This window comes from Lacerta agilis, chromosome 10 (assembly GCF_009819535.1).
Source record: "Lacerta agilis isolate rLacAgi1 chromosome 10, rLacAgi1.pri, whole genome shotgun sequence".
NCBI lineage: Eukaryota > Metazoa > Chordata > Lepidosauria > Squamata > Lacertidae > Lacerta > Lacerta agilis.
Genome location: NC_046321.1, coordinates 20,674,005 through 20,692,529, shown reverse-complemented (window position 1 = coordinate 20,692,529; position 18,525 = coordinate 20,674,005). Strand labels below are relative to the sequence as shown.

At 43.4% G+C, this 18,525-nt stretch overlaps 1 protein-coding gene across 8 annotated transcripts in view; it reads right to left on the bottom strand.

The window, feature by feature from the left end:
- DENND2A (DENN domain containing 2A) overlaps positions 1–18,525 on the bottom strand; it is a 64,819-nt gene that overhangs the window by 45,537 nt on the left and 757 nt on the right. The window lies entirely within an intron of this gene.

Sequence of the window (18,525 nt, the reverse complement as noted above, 5' to 3'; positions counted from 1 at the left end):
AACTCCTTCCCACCCCATCCTTTTCTCTATTTACAGCATTTCCTGTGACAAGGAAGCAGAGACTCAAAGGCCCTGCTATGGCTGTGTGCAGAAGCTGTGTCCCTCATTCTTCCACGCAGGTCAGAAAGATTCATTTCCTCCGGGATCTCAGCAAAAAAAGAAGAAGCTTGACCTACATTGTATAGAACCAGAAAAGATGGAGAGGAAGTTTCCCAATAAGCAAATAATGTTCTAGCAAACTAGAAAGTGGCAGGATTTAGGGTGGGGGCAAAAGAAAATACACAGCATTTATTCAACTAACTTATGTGTAACAAAATAATAATATAAAAATTCCTTCCAGTAGCACCTTAAAATGTAAAGGTAAAGGGACCCCTGACCATTCAACTAAGTTTGTTCTTGGTATGAGCTTTCGTGTGCATGCACACTCTTTCAGATACTTCAGATATCTGAAGAAGTGTGCATGCACATGAAAGCTCATACCAAGAACCAACTTAGTTGGTCTCTAAGGTGCTACTGGAAGGAATTTTTTTATTTTGTTTCGACTATGGCAGACCAACACGGCTACCTACCTGTAACTAACGTATGTGTGTAAAGGTTGGAACTTGCTGATGAAGTGTTATATAAAAGTCCCAAAGTTTCTGGGTTCCAAGTCACATCGACCCCAACAAGCATAGGCAATAGTCAGAGATGATGGGAGCTGGGAGTCTGTGGCATCTGGAGGGCACCATGTTGGCAGCAGTGATAGCCAAGTACATATGGGGGAGAGAGAAATACCCAAACCCTTACTTATCCAGTTCTATAAAGGTGGTGCTCTGTAAAGCATCCCGGTCATCATCTGCTTGATTTACTTCCATCTGGACGTCGCTACAGGACTTCATATACAAATCGGCAAGGCACAAGAATAGTTTTTTCCCTTGTGCCATTAAATTGTTAAATTCATAGTTGTATAGCTTAAGGGGAGGTAAATATGGGTGGGGTTTCTTTGCTTCTTTGTATTGTGAGAGGAACAGTGTCTGTATGTTTACATTGCAATGTAGCCGAAACAATTCCAAGTATGTTGGAAATGTACTGGGCCAATAATAAATTATTCCTATTCCTATTCCTAAAGGGTGAGTGACATATATCACAGCCAAATATAATATTTCAAAAGGGTAGGCCTACAACTTGTGATGCAGTGCATATATGACTCCCATTTCTTTATGAACTAAATGCAAAGCCTAGTGAAGAATGGATTGCACCATATAAATCAGTGTAGTGGGAACTCGAAAGCCATCCAATTCCCTGAATCCAGGCAGAATCTCCAGAACACGAACATAGAATTCTTTCAGGTAGGAACATCAGCCTCCCTTCAAAACCCATCTCTTCCATGAGGTCTTTGACTTGGTCTTAGTTCACATCCCATGGTAAACAAAGCTAAGCACAGAGCTGCATTTGCGGCACATTAATCTCTAATCCTGGTTACCGGTATCTTGTCCATTCTGCCCTCTCCTCTGCTGCTTTGTTAACCTTGTCTTGCTCCCCTTCCTACTTTCCCCTCCTCAAACCTCTCTCTCCTCTGTTGAAATTTAGATTGTAAGATAGATCCTCAGGGCAGTGGATTGTCTTTTGCTACTCATTATAGGTACACAATGTACTGATGGAACTAGATGGACAATGCAGTGCCCATAAACTCTGTGGTACAGCAAATTTGTAATGTGTCCAATTGAAGCAAGACTGCGCGTGCCAAAACCAGACGTGACTTTAAAAATGGCAAAACAGAACATTGGCTTTGACAGATATGTGTTAGATATGAATGGTAAGAGGAATTGTTGTTAGGTGAAAGATGTATGTGTCCAAAATATGGTAAGATAGGTTGTTAAGATAAGATATATAGTTATGCGAGATATTTGACTAAGTAAAGCTAAGTATATTAAAATTTGGGTAAAAGTGAATTGAACAATATATAAAGCTACCTTGAAGAAGTATATGTTTTTTTGAAGACAGTGGAGGAACGGGGGAAGTCCCCAAACAGAGAAGTAGAAACAAGAATATTCAAAGGAAAGATAATGGTTAAGGTTTGTATATGTTATTTTTATGTTTTTATTGTTGTTATTGCTGTGAATGTTGATTATGTTTATTGTTGATTATGTTTAATGTTTATTGTGATTTTATTGATGTTTATGTTATGTGTTGATGTTGTATTTTGTTCTCTTTTTCTTTTATTGGAAAATAATAAAATCTTATAAAAAAAAAAAAAATGGCAAAAACAGCTCTCAAAGAGTCCAGAAAGGACACAAAAGACACAAAAGCAGCACCTAACAATCCTACAAGCTTTTGCAAACGCAATTGCAGGAGCCCTTGTACGGACAGTTGAGGCCTGTGGACAGTTGGGAGTTTGAACAAGGAGGTTTGGAGGGAGTGACGGTGGTGGAGTTTGGCATCTGGTAAGTGCTGCTGGTTTTAAAAGGTTTTTTAAAGGGTTTCCAGAGGTTTAGAGGGTGTTTGCAGGCTTTTCCAATGGTGTTTCAAATATGCGAGATTGTACGTAAACTTGTGGTGCCTTGGAACGTAACCCCCGTGCAAATGGGGAGTTGTCTGTTCAATCCCTAGCATCCTCACTTAAAAAGCAGTTTAGGAAAAGACATCTGCCTTGAGGTATTTGTAATCTGCACCGCTGATCCTAGAAGATATCTTTCATGCTAAGACCAATAGTCAGATTCGGCATACGGTAGCTTTGTATGTTCACACGCACACAAAAAATCAATATGACAGTGTGGTCAAAGGAGAAAACTCTAAGAAAGGAGCACTTCATATAAAACTTTATTAATATGTGGGTATGTTGAGACATTTGAGAGTGTGGTTTGAGAATTCAACCATCACACTGAGAGAATCAACTGGGAAATCTACTAAGATAAAGAACTCCTGCTGGCATAGTAAGAACCTCGCAATTATAAATTCAAACTCCATTACTAGAGATATCTAAAAGATAACGGAGAAAGTCAGGAATAAGCTAGATCTAGGTTTGCCATCTCTTGCTGCACTTTTTTAATAACATTGAACGTGAAGATGGAGGTGAGAGAGCTTGTGATTTTAAGACAAAACGAAAAAGCTAACGCTACTACGGCCAAAGGGAGCACGTTCCCCGCTTTGCTTTTCTAAAGGAATGTAGCTCTGAGAAGCTCCACTCCTGAACCAGGGAGGGAAATTTGAGAGTGCGGAGTCCTGCCAGGGGAAAGGAAGTGTGGAGGAGGGAGCACACTGTGATGCTGCAGTTAACTGGGTCATTGTACTGATGGCCAATAAGACAAAAGCAAAACACAGCAGCCTAAAAAGAGCGTGCTAGAGGAGGAGGAGGAGGAGGAAGAGAGAGAGAGGAGTCTTTCCTCCTCCTTTCACGCATCTCTTTTAGCCCCCCCATGCATACGTGTGCCCACACAGTGCCATAGATTCACAGCGCTATTCTCCAAAACAAAACAAATATAAGGAACTGAACACACCAGCAATGAAGATGCAAAGCCCTTGAAATTTGCAGATGCAACTTTTGGAAACAAAGAACGGTATGGCCTGGAGAGAAGAGGTTTTTGGTTTTCTTCAAAGCCTCTGATATGTATGTTTTAAAACACCACAGTCAAAACAAAATAAAAAAAATATTTCCAGTAGCACCTTAGAGACCAACTAGGTTTGTTCTTGGTATGAGCTTTCGTGTGCATGCACACTGAACAAACTTAGTTGGTCTCTAAGGTGCTACTGGAAAGAATTTTCTATTTTGTTTTGACTATGGCAGACCAACACAGCTACCCACCTGTAATTAAAACACCACAGTGAGGGGAACAGGGCGGTCCTACATCTGGTGTGCTATTTCTCATAAGCCTCTTATTTTCCACCTTTGCAGAACTGCAGGGATATTTCTGTACTTCCAAGATATCGCAGCATCCAAAAAGAGAGAGCGTGCTTTGACCATCCCATGATGATCAGGACTGAGGTCTATCTCACATGTCATGGATCTGTCAAACTATGGCTTACAAGCCTGCTGGCTTCCAGAGAGAAGCCCGCACCCACTCTACTCCTCCCTGGACCTTTTCACTCAGAGCGGCGCAGCTGCCAAGATGAGGCTTGGAATCATGTGTTGTTTGAACCCGGAATCATGGTTTAACAGCATCCCTCCTCCTTTACAACGATCTGCAACCAAAGGACAAACCTTGGCCACAGATTATAGTTAAGGAGGAGACCTTAACCACAATTGCAGCTTTGGACAGCAAGCGAAGCCAAGCTGCACTGTGCTTTAAAGGAATGGGGAAGGAACAAAGGGGGTGTGTGAGCTCCTCTCTGGGAGCTGTAGAACATTTGCATGGCTCCAATAAGCCATTCTTTGGCTTACTGCGATGTGTGTGAAGTCATTAACGTGGCTAATGTTTTGCCATTAGGGCATGGCTGCATGTATCTGCCCTACCCCACCCAACAAACCTCAGGAAGCTTCATAAGGGAGCTGCCAATGGAAGAATTGCAAGGCAGTTCTTCACTTTTGAGTTTCGATAAAAGGATGTGTGTGCATTGCTAGTTAACCATTGAATTTAGCTTTACTTAGGGATATTAACTGAACTATTGGCAAGCTTTATGCTCAATAATTTTCTTCGATCTGTTTTAAATGAATTATTATTTGCCGATGGGCGTCATAGTTATATTATAGTGACAATACAATACAATGAATCAGCGGCAGAGGAAGCCTCTGTGCCGCCCGGGCTGCGCATGCGCGGCCCATCGGCGCTGCTGCTCCCGCGACAACCGGGTGGGCCACACAGAGGGGCGGCGGCTTGTGGGCTCCCCCGTCTGTGCTGCTTTATGGGGGGCAGCCCCACAAGCCACCACTTGCTCGGCGCCCTGCCCGGTTGCCGCGGGAGCAGTGGCACCGACTCGGATGCACTGTGTATGCCCTGAATTTCCAGGCATGCGCAATGCATTCTTCCCGGCGCTGCTCCCGCAGCAACCAGGGGAGCCGCCCTGGCCATCCGTGGAGCAGCACGGACGGGGTGCCAGGTGGTGGGGAGTGGTGGGAGGGGCTGCCAAGTGTCCCCCCCCCCTAGAACCTGGGGCGGAGTGCCCCCTACGCCCCGCCCTTCCTACACCACTGCAATGAATACAGTATTTCGTCATCATCCACCTTTCACCAGCCTATCAGGGCAGGTTATAACAATTTCAAATTCAGAATTAAAAACAGTTTTAATGTTTTATCTTCACAAGATTAGGGTTGGTCCTGAAAACACAGTATCTCAGATGCCAAAGCCCATGGTAAAGAGCCAAAAGCTCTACGTTGAAGAAGCCAGACACCCCTCTATGGGGAGGGAATTCCACAACTTAGGGACTGACACAGAGAATTCCTTTTCCTAGTCTGCCACCACCGCCGCTGAACATCTGAGGGAGGTGGAACAACCAAGAGGGTTCCCTCTGCTGATCTTAACACCTGGGGTGGTCTGTAGGGAAGGAGTCGGTCTTTCAGATATGTTGGTGCATTTAGACTGTTATTTTTGCAAACTATTGTGAGCACAACTCTGTAGAAAATGCAGTAAATAAATAAACCTATGACTATCATGGAAAGACGTCAGTCAGTGAACATCCACAGATAACAACATACGACAAACACCACTATCCTAAATGTGTGTAGGTATTAGTAGATACTTGTTTGTATTAAAGAGGGGGGGAAACGTGCTTATAATTGAGTGGGAAATTACTCAACACCTCTATACAAAGTTCTTTTCTTACTAAAAGTTATACAGTGGTACCTCGGTTTAAGAACAGCCCAGTTTAAGAACGATTTGGTTTACAAACTCCGCAAAACCAGAAATAGTGTCCTGGTTTGAGAACTTTACCTCGGTCTAAGAATGGAAGCTGAACGGTGGAAGGGCACCGGCGGCGGGAGGCCTCATTAGGGAAAGTGCGCCTCGGTTTAAGAACGGTTTCGGTTTAAGAATGGACTTCCGGAATGGATTAAGTTTGTAAATCGAGGTACCACTGTACTTGGAAACTTGAGGAAAGGTGGCGATCAGCATTTAAGAGAAAGAGATTACCACACATAAAATAAAATTACAGGAACATTAAGAGCAGCCCTGCTGGATCCAGGCAGTGAGCCATCTAGTCCTGCCAACAGGGTGCCCATGGGAAGCCTGCAAGCAGGGCCTGGGCACAAGAGCACTCTCCACCCCACCCTCCTGTGGTCTCCAGCAACTGGTACTCAGAAGCATTACTGCCTCCAACTTTGGAGATAGAACAAAGGCAATTGTGAGCAAGGTTGCAAGGGACACCGGGGGGCGGGGTAAGCACCATATGCAAAACAGAGCCTCTACACCCAGGAATGTAAAGAATTTAGAGTTCCCACAATATTAACTTCCCCAAATATCTACGGACACTTAAAAATGGAACTGAGCGTATGTCAGAGAGAATAACTAAGACCTATCTATTTAGGAAACTGCTGCTGGTCTCCCATTCCTAATCAGTGCATTCCCTATGTCTGACTCCAGCCAATAATACAGAAAGAAAACACATACATGAAAACAAATAGAAACCACGAAGGAAAACCAAAAAAAAAAAAAAAAATGAACTGCTTTGCTATCACATGCAACATTTTTATTATTATTTTATTTTTAAAAGAAACATTACTAAAGTGTTTAAAAATGCAAACAAATAAAATCAACAAATTGTTTAAACATAGTGATAGCCCAACAATCTTATGAGCAACCAAGCCAGCTGAATATGCTCGGGAAATAGACAAGAGAACAAAGGTTTTCTCTTCCTCACTGGTGATTGCCCCCACCCCCATCCGTGGACAGATTAAAGGTCAGATAATACTTAAGACGCACAGACTTATCCATTCACTCCCTCAATCATTTTACTAAATTTATGCCCAGCCTTTTCTCCAAGGAGCTATTCAAGTTAGTGCACATAGTCCCTTGCTCCAATTCTGTTCTCACACAGCCCTGCGCGGTAAGGTAGGCTGAGACAGTGACTGTCCCAACGACACTTGGCAAGCTTCATGGCCAAGCCCAGGTCTCCCTGGCCTAAGTTCAACACTTGAACCACAAAACCACATAGGTAGCTAAGGCCACATCTCAACAGTATTTCAGGAGGTGATCTGCCATTTTGCTAAGAGGCTGTGACAGGTCCCATCAGTACACAGCACAATACCCATGAGGAAATGTGGACACTTGTTTAAAAGTATTGTGTCTGTGTGTCCACCATCAGTCTCATGCTATTTCCCCCGTTTTAAGTCATCCTCTCCAGATGCCATTTAAGGGGAAAGATTTCATTGGTTTATAATGATCATTGAATATGTGAAGTGTTTGGATTCACCTCGATTTTAAGATGATGGTTCCCTTTTAGGATACCCCCACCCTCCAAAGAAAGGAAAATTCCAACAAATGAGCAGGAATTCCTCCAGCTAGGAACTGGTACATTTCTAGCACCTTATAAAGTAATGTTTGGCTGAGGCTGGCTATTAAAGAACCTGCTAAGAAACAGCAGTATTATCCCATGAAGTTTGCATCATTCTGCTCCATAAATGAAAAAACAAACAAACAACAACCTGGATTTTGTCCCCCCCCCTTTTTAAGGAGGAATCCCAAAAGGTTGATTACCCAGAGGACTTCCACCCTTCCTGCTTTGTTATATTGTGTATACACAGAGGCGTGCACTGCATAATCCTCTCTTGGCTGCTACAAAACTATTGCTTGGCGAGAAACCAGCTGAACATCTGCAAAGGAGAGGGAGGGTCTACCCTCCTCTTCTCTTCCAGAACAACTTTAGCGCTTATACCTTGGTACGAGCTTCGTATCCCCCTGACGCAGAAGCCACACCCTAGGCCTACGCAACCATCCTGTTATGCACATCTTCACCACCCACAATTCCTGCCCAGCTGAAAGCCTTTTCACATTATCAGAATGTAATTGCAACCATTTCACTTATTAAGGCTGAGTGTTTAGTCTTCATCCACCCTGCTGAACATGTAACAAAACCTTGTCTTCAACTTTGACTCCTCACTCACCATATCAAGTCCGCTCCCAAATTATATTACCCTCTCTTTACAAAAATATGAACACTCTCAGCAAAAAAATCAAGTTCACACTCTGATCGCCTCTCACCTGGACTAGAATAGCCTCCTCTTCCATTGTCTCACCTCAATCCAGCATTCTGTTTGCCCTACTCCATTTCCAGCTCCATCCTCTGTTAACCCCTGTATGTTGAATTTGAAATGGTATACAGCTCAGGAGAGCTGGACCATCAAGAAGGCTGATTGCCGAAGAATTGATGCTTTGGAATTATGGTGCTGGAGAAGACTCTTGAGAGTCCCATGGACTGCAAGAAGATCAAACCTATCAATTATCAAGGAAATCGGCCCTGAGTGCTCACTAGAAGGACAGATCCTGAAGTTGAGGCTCCAGTACTTTGGCCACCTCATGAGAAGAGAAGACTCCCTGGAAAAGACCCTGATGTTGGGAAAGATGGAGGGCACAAGGAGAAGGGGACGACAGAGGATGAGATGGTTGGACAGTGTTCTCGAAGCTACTAACATGAGTTTGGCCAAACTGCGAGAGGCAGTGAAGGATAGGTGTGCCTGGCGTGCTCTGGTCCATGGGGTCATGAAGAGTCGGACACGACTGAACGACTGAACAACAACAACAATACAGCTCAGGGCATGGAACTTTGCAAAGCACCATCATCACATATTAACATAGCTGTCAACTTTCTCCTTTTTAAAAAAGGGAAATTCCCTTATTCCGAATAGGATTCCTCGCAAGAAAAGGGAAAAGTTGACAGCTATGCATATTAATGGTATTAAGTATTCCTCCTGCCATATGCATTTTACTAATTCATCAGAAATTGCATTCATGTGCCAATCTGATTTATTAATGGACTACATTTTCTTAATTGGATGGTACCATTTGGATAATAACATCACAGTTTACCTATTTTGTGTGTCCCGCTGAACACTACTAAACATGAACACAACATTCTGATTACTCTCCTCCCCCAAAAAAGGACAATAAAGAAAGGGAAAGGTATGGAAAACCACTTTAAGTGGGTCATGAGGGTCTAATCCTTTTCACTGCCCATTGGTTTCTGTACCCAAATTATGCTCCTACTTGCCAACCCACTCTTCCACTCAGGGATTTTAGACATTTGCTTACTATAAACAAAAATAACAGTCTTTGTCAGGGGTTTGTTAGAAGCATGCAACGTGTCTTTGTATGTTAAATGTTTTCTTAGGTCCTTAGAAATGTCTTTCAAGCTAGCTCAAAACCACAACTGGTGCCCTTTCCACCTCTCTTGGCACTCATTATTTTCCCTGGCTTATGCCAAACTCCAGACTGGCATTGCGTGTAGACTACAAATGTTTGCAATAGCTTATGGCACTTTTGCCCCATCAGGCAACGTGAAGCCTATCAGGGAAAGACAGACACCTTGGATGAAAACAAAAAAAGCGTCTCTCTTCTTTAAAAAAACAACAACACAACAATATCACAGGTTTGTGTTATTGTGATACATTAAGGATAATCAGCAGATTTAAACTGGATTTCTTTTCAAGAGATGCGTTCTTTTCCCTTTAAATTTTAATCTTAATTGCTAGTTGGGTGCCTCTTGCAGAGTTCAAGTCAGTTACAACTAACACCTGAACTCTCGCCAGGCCTCCAGGCTTTGATCTAGCAGCTCAATTTTTGCAAAGCTTGTCCTAATTGCAAACATTATTGCTTAGGGCGTGTAACCAACAGCTGCATCTGCACGGGCACCCTGTAGCTCCAGCAACATCCCTCAACTGCTAGCCAGGGCCAGGGGAGTAGGGAACAGGCCACTATTCATGTCCTTACTGACCACAGCCACCAAGTCACACCTGAAAAAGGACAAGGTGGTGTTTGCCCTGTGTGGACACTGACATAAATAATGACAACATGCTGCTCAAACAGACGTGCGCAGGTGGGAGCATCTGCACTGTTCAAAACGAAGGCACCGGCAAGGAATTTCAACATCCACTATGCTGATGCTTGCTAAACAATAACTTTAGATGATACCACCAGAAAGAAAAAGAAAAGAGGATGCTGCTGCTCAAAACCAGAAGTGGATGAGCCCTAATAGGAGCAACCTGCCTCCTAAAGTGGTACGGACCTGTCAGCACTCTCTTATTCCAACATGCTATCAGGCTGATGTAATCATTGCTATATGCAAGCCTGTTCATACTCAGTCCTGGCAGAAGAGCAGCGCAATTATCGCTCTTGCCTGAGCTGCTTGCAGTAATGCAGTTTGTCAGCCAAGATTGTAGGAAGGAAATGGGGAGGTTAACTCTGATGATTTCATGGCTTTTTAAATGCAGTTCATTAAAAAGGCACACAACTGAGAAGATAAGGAATATACGCCTAAGCCAGGCCAATGCTTCATCTGGCCCAGCGCTATCAATCCTAAATAACCTTGGCTTCAGGCATGCATTACTTGCAGGAAAGCATGATCTCATGGAACTCACCAAATCCTTGACAGACAGAGGGCTGGTCCACAGATATGTATGCTCCAGTTGTCCCTATTTACCAGAGGCAGTCACAACATCCTGGATATTGTATCTGGCAAATCTGTCCCCATTTTTGCCTTTGGAGGGGCATGTTAAAATTCTGTTAGTTGAGCTAGATTTATCATTCCTTAGAGGTCCAGCTCCTGAAGAGAAATATTGGACCCAGATTCACCTTATCCCTAGTGTGTATGCCTGCAGATACATGCACATCTATGCTAAGGAATGCACAGCCTGACATTTCACATGGCAACAAAGATCATCTTGAACTGTTAGTCAAAGGCAATTATACTTTTCTAGTACAGTCGTACCTTGGTTGTCGAACGGAGTCCATTCTAGAAGTCGGTTCCACTTCCAAAAATGCTCGAAATGCACTCAATCGGAAGCCGCAGAAGCCATGTTGGTCGTTCGGGTTCCAAAGAACATTCACAAACCGGAACACTCACTTCCAAGTTTGCAGAATTCAGGAGCCAAAATGTTCAAGTCGCAAGGCGTTCGAGAACCAAGGTACGACTGTATATGTCTCTAACCAAAAGAACAGGCACTGCCATAGCTTATCGCTTGAAGAGTAAAAAACCATTCATCACGATGGGAACTAGCCTAGCCTCCCCCTCTTTTCTCCTCTGGTGTGACTGTGATGAGGTGATCAGGAGCCGCTGCTTCCAGTTTTGATTAACCACAGTTTAGTGATACATCTGATCCCGAAACTGTGATGAAATCCTAACCTTTGCTGAAACAAGCCAGCTTCATCAATCACATATTGAAGTTGACTTGTTTCAAACAAACCATAGTTAAGATTATCCACATTTTGGGGAGCTCATACAAATGTGAGAAGCTACAGTCAAACACAAAAGGAAGCAAACCTTTTGAACTGCTCCTCTCAGCCATGCTGGAAGTGGAGAAGGAGGGGGAAATGTGCAGGCCTGGGGAAGGGAGGCTGGCTGGGCTTCTTCCCATTGCGATAAACCATGGTTGAATCATGACTTATGAACACAGCCAAAGGAGTTGCATATGTTTCCTGCTCCCTCAATTAGATTCTGGGGTTGGAAGAATTAATGCTCCATCTTCCAAAACTAGCCCCACTTAGAATTACCCACGTGCGAGTTCTCTAGGACCTAGAGCATTCCCAGCATGAACTACAGTACAGATTCAAAGCTCAGCCTGGCCAGATATTCACTTGCTTTTTGTTTTTCCACCGCCTCATCCCCATTTTCTCTTGTTGTGGGCCTCTTTCCTCACACCCACTCTCCTCCTGTCATGTGAGCAGAGTTTCCAGCATGGTTGGCCGGTAGCCAACGCACAAGAAGAGAGAAGAAATCATTCGGGAAAAGCAATTTTCTGCTCCTTTCCATCACATAAACGTCACCCCCCCTCCCCTCTCCCCAGCTTGCAAGACTACTGCAGAGCAAGAACTTTTACAGCTGTTTGGATAGCCTGGAAATCTCTTGCTCCAAGCAAAGCAACAGTGAGCTCAGCCCTTCAGTGTTTGGTGAACAAAGCAACATGTTCGCTGCATCACCACTTCCTTTTCTCAGGCCTATCCAATCAGTCCCAAGTCGCTCCCCCACAGTGGCGCACAAATCTCATGCATCAGTTCGCATCAATCCCACTCCTGCCTTATGCACCCACAAGTAGAGATGGCACAACGTTCCACTGTGGCCACATTTCACCTTACTGGACTTCAGAAGAATCTGCGCACCTTCCAAGAATCTTCCACACTACGACCCTGACTGTCCTTATTCCAAGACCAAGCTGCATGAAGAACAGTCACTTGTCAATCAAGTCACCCTCGATACAACTGCAGCTGAACTGGATTTCCTGGGACTGTGCCATCGCAGTGGCTGAAAGACTGCAATCACTGGAGTTGCCATCAGAAAGTTGTATCTATTGTCTATGAAGATCTCCGTTGGCATGATGCTGTTCACCATTATCAGGACACATATCACATGAACCATCTTCCCCACTCCAGAAGCTCTTCCACAGAAAATAAATAGCCTATGCATTGAGCACCACACAGATATCTCCAAATCAATCCTATCGCTTAAATTCACAAATACATTTGCAGAGGAGTCAACTGCAGCTGGTTCTACTTCACTCTTATAATTTCTAAGCCGCAACGAGCTATCAGTATTCAGACATGAAAAGTCTAAATTTGCTATTTATAATGTTGGGGTGTGTGTGTGTGGTGTGTGTGTGTGTGTACACATGGAGGAAAGGTTGTCATTTTCGTTCCTTATGTTTCACTTTTCTAAAAAAAAAAGTGTTGAAGAGCGTTCACAATCACTGTCTCTTTTTTAGAGAGAGAATAACCTAACCTGTGTCTTGAGATATGTCAAGAGGCTTTTTAAAGCTTATTCTATGAACGTCCGCGGTACAGCTCTCGGCATCATTTATGAAATAGTGCTTCTGAAAAACCACTTGAGTTCGTACTTCAAGTGTGATAGGGACACCTAAGTTAAGTTTACTTAATTAAGTTAGCCGTAGTTCGCTTTAGCATGAGCAAGCAAAAGGAAGAAGAAAGTTTATTTTGATTTATTTGCTCTCCTTGGTTCCTTCTTATCTGAGCCAAGGACAATGGGATAGTCTAATGGTTAAGGCATAACCCTGTTCTTTTCAGCACCCTGTTCTCAGAGTGGCCAACCAGATGCCTGTGGGAAACCTGCAAGCAGGACCTGAGTACAAGAACAGTCTTCCTCTGTGTGGCAGAGAGCACCCATCATGGCTAGTAGCCTTTGATAGCCCTCTCCTCCAGGAATTTGTCTAACCCTCCTTTAAAGCCATTCTTATGTTGAGGGTCATCACTGCCTCATGGAGGAGCAAGTTCCATAGTTTAACTATGTGCTGCAAGAGGTTGGACTTGCTTTATCTGTCCTGGCTCTGCCAACATTCAGCTTCACTGCATGAGTTCCATGAGAGATGGAGAAAAACCTTTCTCTACCCACTTTCTCCATGCCATGCAAAAATGGTTAAACTTCTATCACTTCTTTTACTTATCTTTTCTCTAAACTAAAAAGTCGCAAGCACTGTAACCTTTTTTTTCATTGCTCTATCCCCTCTATCCCCTTGAAAGACATCACCTTGCCGACAAAGGTCCGTATAGTTAAAGCTATGGTTTTCCCAGTAGTAATGTACGGAAGTGAGAGCTGGACCATAAAGAAGGCTGATCGCCAAAGAATTTATGCTTTTGAATTATGGTGCTGGAGGAGACTCTTGAGAGTCCCATGGACTGCAAGAAGATCAAACCTATCCATTCTTAAAGAAATCAGCCCTGAGTGCTCACTAGAAGGACAGATCCTGAAGTTGAGGCTCCAGTACTTTGGCCACCTCATGAGAAGAGAAGACTCCCTAGAAAAGACCCTGATGTTGGGAAAGATGGAGGGCACAAGGAGAAGGGGGTGACAGAGGATGAGATGGTTGGACAGTGTTCTCAAAGCTACTAACATGAGTTTGGCCAAACTGCGAGAGACAGTGGAGGATAGGTGTGCCCTGGCGGAGTTTGTCCATGGGGTCACGAAGAGTCGGACACGACTGAATGACTGAACAACAACAAATCCCCTTGATTGTATGGGTTGCCCTTTTCTGACCTTACAATATCCTTTTTGGGGTGAGTACCTTGCTGGTGTAACTCTACAATGGAAACTAATAAAGGGGAAAGAGGGTGGGAGCCAGATCAGTGTTTGTAGGTGACTAATCAGTTGCTCAATCTCCCTCTGCTTAGCCTTTGTTCACAACCACATTTCCCAATAGGAAACTTTCATTGCTAGCAGCTGAAGTGGTTGTCCACATGCTTTTTGGCAAGCTCCCACTTGCTGGGTGGGTGAGGCTTCGGAGAGGTGGAAAGCTCTCAAAGTAAATCGATGGGGAGAGATGTAGTGTGTGCAAGGAAAAATTCCATTCAGAGGAGTAATAGTCTAACACACAATTTCCTCCTACCTTTAGCGCTCTTTGGAACCGGTTGCTCCTCTTAAGATTCTGATCAGTCAGTGGAAATCCGGGCAATAGGAGATGGAACGTTTTTCACTCAAGTAAGTATACACAGGGAACTTAATCAGGAAATACTTGTTTTTCTTGCTATGAGATTGATCTTCACACCTGTATCTTGGTCTGAAGCTGAAATGGGGGAAGCCTGCTATCTAATATTGTTTCTTGTTTTTTGAAAATCTAAAGAGATACACAACTACTTGACATTTGGAAGACATCTGAAGGCAGCCCTGTTTAGGGAAGTTTTTAAAGGAATGATGTTTTAATGTATTTTGAATCTCTGATGGAAGCCGCCAAGAGTGGCTGGGGAGGCCCAGCCAGATAGGCGGGGTACAAATGATAAATTATTATATTATTATTACAAAGCACAAAACCGTACTCCACTACACCAGAGAAGGAGGAACATGGAAGGGCCATGACTCAGTGGTGGAAATTCATTTCATTTAAAATCCTGACATGTCTAAGCTTGGGCACCCAAAGGCAACAGAACAACACAGGTACCAGATGAATGTTATTGAGGAAGGAATTCTGCAACAAGTGGGGAACCACCAATGAGAAAGAGACCTACTTCTGAGTAAACATGCACAAGATTCTGCTGTAAGGCTGCAATCCTGTGAACACTTACTTGGGAACAACTCACAAAGTAACACACTACAAAACTTCTGTCCAATCCAATTACAGGAGATACAAATAGATAAAATGAGTGCCAATATAGGTGCAGGAATATGCCAGCTTTCAGATTTCAGACCTGTATACAGCACAATCCAATGTGTGTAAGCTTAATTGTATTTGATGGAGCTTACATCCATTTCACAATGCAGTCTTTGAAACTGAAAACTGCATACTTTTGCAGTCACCTAAGCAGGTCTATTAAAGTCATTATAAATAATAATGTCTTAGCAAACCTATCCACCACCATTCCATCCTGTAAATCAGGGGTGATCTCAGCCTCAGGGGCCAAATGCAGCTTCCAGGCCTCTCTATCTGGCCCTTGGGAGGCCATCTGAAGGCCAGACCACCCGCTGGCCCTGCTCTGCACCTGCAAATGCTTTCGGGCTTGGCTGTAGCGCATCCTGAAAGTATGATGGATGATGCCTTTTGCTTTAAAGTTAATTTTCTCTTACTTACAGAGATCGCACATTGAACCAAGACTAAATCTTGTTAGGTATTTTGCACTAATACTGACTGGAAAAATCACTGCCCTCACCATTTTTTTTCTTAGCAAATTGGTCTGGATGTCACACTGGAAAAGCCAAAACGCCACCCACAAATTGGCAGAGAGGAATTGCTACATCGCCGCAAGCAGCTGGGTCTTGCCCAGGGCAGTGTGCTCCTTCAACAGACATTGCCAACCAAGGGAACAGGCAACCGTGAATAAAAGCTTTGGTCTCTGAAAAATACAGTGCCGGATCTTAGGCCACCAAGGAAGCATCACAGAAAGTTTGTTCAATCAATCGCTTCCACAGGGCACTTTCTGCAAAAAGATTGCAAGGGAGGCAAGGTGCGGTGAGGGTTCGGCTACCATAATCAGTTCACTCCTTTTGTTGTAGATGCCTCCACAGTTTATATGTGAATGGGAAAGACATATTAATAAAAGGAGCATGGTCATGCCCAGTCATATCTTGTTTAACTGTCTTAACACCCAGATGAATGCCACAGAGAAAGTACAAGGAATGGTTTAAGCGTCTATGATGTCGTTAAAATAAAGCAGATCTTATCCTGGTAAGTGCCTAGACAGGAGGCAGTGCTTCCCCACCATGGAGTTTCTAAAACAAGCAATGCCAATGTGATGTCTTCCAGATGTTGTTGGGCTTCAACTACCAACATCCCCAACCAGCATGGCCAAAGGTAGAAATATATAGAGGACAAGATTCATGGGAGCTGTAGCCCCACAACATCTGGAGAATGTAATAGCGGCCACCCCCCACCCCCGCTGCAAAAGCATTGCAGCAAACTAGTGATGCTACCTAAAAGAATGTTTCTGACTATCCATCGCACCGCATAAAATAAAGGCTCAACGATGGCTGGAAGCACACCCAACTTTATCCTGGCACCTGTCTTCCCTAGGCCTACTAATATGTGGGCAGTTTCAACAGGGTTACAAGCAAGGAGTTGATGCACACATCAGTGTCAAAAGCATGACAACAGCAACTCTACTGCGTTCTTAATTCACCCAAGCCAATGCAAGGACAAGGCAGCTAGTTAATGGCCATCATTTAAAGGGCACCATTAGCTGCTAAGGTTATTGGGCTTACCAATCGCAACCAAATTCCAAGTGCCACGGAAACTATTTCATAGTATACACCCCATGTTGAAACAACTATTGCAGGTTATTCAGAACGCACACACAGAGGAGTTTTCTTCTTTTTCCTGCAATTTGCACAGCACATGGATATTTTAAAAAGTAATAGTAACTAAGTTCAGTCACACCCATCAATTATCTTGTGCAACCAATGAGAAGCAATGTTCATTTCCAGTTTGCCAAAAAGCACCAAGCAGCATGTATGTTAAGATTAAGGGAATATGAGATGGTGTTGACTTTGGACTGAAGTTTATACTATGAAAAGGATGAAAATCAGCCACTACTGCAGCCCTCAGCTCTGAGAGACCCCGTGCCCCACCCCAAAACAAAATTATTACTACTTTCCCTCTCTATAATTTGGGCAAAAAAAAAAAATGTGTCTGTCTCAGTTGTTCCACTTTGGAATCTGATGCTGGAAATTTAAAGCTTCTCAAAAAAATATGGAACATTTCATAGCTACATCCAAGACGAAGCTCTGTTGTGATGCAAGCACCACTGTCGCAATTTTCTAGACAATGGAAATATGCCATTTGCTACTATATACATGCATAATTTTTTTTTGAGTGGGTAAAATACTTTACACAGCCATACAATCCTACTCCCCTCTATGGTAGTCAATTGATCCCATACTTATGGTTGGATCTAAAGGCCAGAGATTACTCTAAACACCGAGTCACTTGGGGGCAGAAGATCCAAGGTATGCCTCCATGGTGGCAATTGTAGAATTTATTTTAAAAATGAACAAAATTATATTTTGCTGCCCTTTAAAACAATACTGCACAAAACCTGCTTGAGGCAGGTCACCTCACATTGTCCAATGGTAGGAATGGCCATGGATGAACTTGGAGAATAAACAATCCATTTGTGTAAAATTAGAGCACTGTTCACTGAACTACAGCAGGTTCTGGTGACATTGTTAGAAGAAATGGGTGTATTTGTGTGTGGGGGGTGATGGAGGGGAAGAGATTGGATGGATGGGCCCTATGTAAGGAAGTTTAAATGGCATTGTACAAACCGTGTAACTTTGCTTTCCAAGTGAACTGAGAAATTTGGGGGTTATTACACAACCATTCCGTTTTTTAAAACCTAGTGAATTCCACTTGAGTTTTTTTCCTGCGGTCCCCCAATTATTTTTTTTACAATCTTTTTTTTAAAAAAACAACAACAGTTATCCCTATTTTTTTAATAGCAGGCTTGCGAAGACCTTCACCAAGCCCTTCTCTTTTTAACAAGATGAACGGAGAGAAGATGGATTATTTCCATGCAAGGATTTACTCATCACTTCAGTTTACATTCCATCGAAGGAGAGAATGAGAAAAAAACCTTACAGAACAGTGTGATATGAAACACCAAATTGGACTCAATTCTCTAAATAGGGTTTAAAAGTTAATAAAACTAAAGCGCACACTGCAGTAAGATTGAACAGACCTGTAATCAGCTAGGCTGAACCCCTTTTATCGGCTGCTCCTGAAAACGGAAAGGCAAACTCAGCAGCTTTTATGCCAGAAAGTTTTATCTGCATTCCTAGGAGCACCGAAAATGTGGGCGAAAAGGGAGAAGGGTTCCCCACGCCCACTGGTGTGACCCACACAATTCCTCTTAGCCAAGCCTGTGGATTTGGAAAGGAGACTTTCCCTTCTTTGATGGGGGGGGGGGCGAATAATCCAACAAGATTCTGTGGCATTTTGAAACCAGTGTTTTTGAAGTAGCCATTTCCATGACG